This window comes from Macrobrachium rosenbergii, chromosome 59 (assembly GCF_040412425.1).
Source record: "Macrobrachium rosenbergii isolate ZJJX-2024 chromosome 59, ASM4041242v1, whole genome shotgun sequence".
Classification (NCBI taxonomy): domain Eukaryota; kingdom Metazoa; phylum Arthropoda; class Malacostraca; order Decapoda; family Palaemonidae; genus Macrobrachium; species Macrobrachium rosenbergii.
In genome coordinates, this window is record NC_089799.1 from 5517708 (window position 1) to 5520207 (window position 2500).

A 2500-nucleotide genomic window follows, 5' to 3' on the forward strand; every position below is an offset into this window, starting at 1 on the left:
ACGAAAGTGGTTGCAGCTAAGGGTCGAAGGCACGCTGCAAAGAACCTTAAGCAATGCCTGGAGCACATCTAACTTCCGTTTCAAATAAAATCGAAACGACCCTTAACTCGAACTTTCTATGTCCGAAATTTCATGCTTTCCCCGATGGAATTCAAGGTTATTGAAAGTTCTTGGTCACATCCTTGTAAGATACGAGTAAAAACAATAGAAAAAGCAAAAAAGAAAGATACAAGGTTCCTGTTTAACAAAGACGAACCATTTTGAATTTTGTGGGTTATTTTACAAGTTATACCGGAACTAGGAAGATTTTTTAGGAAAGGATGCATTGTAGGGATTAAGGAGCAGGCGTGAGAAATCCTATCTTTCCTAGAATGCCGTGCCCTGACCTGTACCCACAAGTTTTTCAACATTAACTTACCAAACATCTTCAAATTATTTCATTAAGGGAAAATATTTTATAAAACCATAATTTCTACAACAATAATCTATCAAACATCTTTTAAATTATTCCTGGATATTAACTCACCTCTGAGACAGAATCAGCTGCTCCACAATCAACCTGTAACAAGAGAAACACTTTTATGAATGAAACATTAATCACTTCGTTTATAGTGTACAATTATTGGTGATGCTACATTGATTTTAAAATACCTTCGTTACTCCATAAGCACTTATTTTTTTTTATTTCACGTGTGAGAGAGAGAGAGAGAGAGAGAGAGAGAGAGAGAGAGAGAGAGAGAGAGAGAGAGAGTCGAATATAAATGTACATCAACCAATATTATAATACGGTAAAAAAATATCTGAACGTTTTTGATAATGCAGTTTCATATAGTTCACCCGAGAGAGAGAGAGAGAGAGAGAGAGAGAGAGAGAGAGAGAGAGAGAGAGAGATTTTTACTATTCGTTCAAGACCTTCCGGGAAAAAGGCTTGAAATTATTATTATCATTATTATTATTATTATTATTATTATTATTATTGAACCTTATTCATACGGAACAAGCCCACAGGGGCCAATGACTTGAAATTCAAGCTTCCATAGAATATTAGCAGTTCTTATGGAATTCTACAAAGTAAAAGATAACTATAAAACTGGACGTATGGCTATAGTAAAATACTGTAGAGAACTTCCATTTTGAAATCAATGAAACCAAAATTAGTTCTTTTATATTCAAAAGCAGTTCATCATCGCAATCTTCGATTCAAAATATATATATATATATATATATATATATATATATATATATATATATATATATATATATATATATATATATATATATATATATATATATATATATAATCTCGCGAAGGGAAGGGGCACCATTATTACAATACGTTTATTATGCCGACGTTTCACGACAATTGCTATAGTCGCATTTTCAAGGCCGCAATGGTTAAAAAAAACTTTTACAAAAAATTACATTAAAACATCGATATATAAATTATAAGACGAATAGAAACGGAGGAATAGGCACAAGACATACCTAAACCGCAGCAGTAACAAGAGAACACAGGAAGAGCAAGAAAAGGACGAGAGAAGAAAAACATAAACAAAAGGTTAAGCAATGAACAATTGAACAGAGGTTGTTTGAGTATTTAGTGTTGGGACCGTCTTCTTTATAATAATAGATTCTAATATATTGAGGTCATTTTCATTTTGGGCTTGTCCTATTATAGAAAAATCTTTATAATTAATATCAGTTTTGCACATTTTTACATGATTTCTTATATTTGAGTGGTCTGGATGTAAAACTGTTTAATCCAGACCACTCAAATATAAGAAATCATGTAAAAATGTGCAAAACTGATATTAATTATAAAGATTTTTCTATAATAGGACAAGCCCAAAATGAAAATGACCTCAATATATTAGAATCTATTATTATAAAGAAGACGGTCCCAACACTAAATACTCAAACAACCTCTGTTCAATTGTTCATTGCTTAACCTTTTGTTTATGTTTTTCTTCTCTCGTCCTTTCTTGCTCTTCCTGTGTTCTCTTGTTACTGCTGCGGTTTAGGTATGTCTTGTGCCTATTCCCTCCGTTTCTATTCGTCTTATAATTTATATATCGATGTTTTAATGTAATTTTTTGTAAGAATTTTTTTTTAATCATTGCAGCCTTGAAAATGCAACTATAGCAATTGTCGTGAAACGTCGGCATAATAAACGTATTGTAATAATGGTGCCCCTTCCCTTCGCCATCGAGATTGTATCCTGAGTCGAGACTCACCCTACTTGGATATATATATATATATATATATATATATATATATATATATATATATATATATATATATATATAAAAATTTAGTAAGAATAAAAAATCAGAAGAATTACAAACTAAAATTTCGAGAAATTAAGAAGCGAATAAGTCACTCATTACACGAGCAGAGAAAAACCGAACTGCTATTCTTGGATCACACACAAACATCCGTTCGAATAATTTTCTTAGTAATTTGATCGATTTGTGGAATACGATGTACATTTAACATTTAA

The 2500-nt window shown here is 31.4% G+C and overlaps 1 protein-coding gene across 2 annotated transcripts in view; it reads right to left on the minus strand.

The window, feature by feature from the left end:
• Positions 1 to 2500, minus strand: part of LOC136837452 (protein O-linked-mannose beta-1,2-N-acetylglucosaminyltransferase 1-like) — a 552489-nt gene that overhangs the window by 61756 nt on the left and 488233 nt on the right. For both annotated transcript variants that reach the window (XM_067102232.1, XM_067102231.1), the window contains one exon: positions 527 to 559. The gene's annotated coding sequence lies outside the window, so the exon portion shown is untranslated. The remainder of the gene's footprint in view (positions 1 to 526; positions 560 to 2500) is intronic.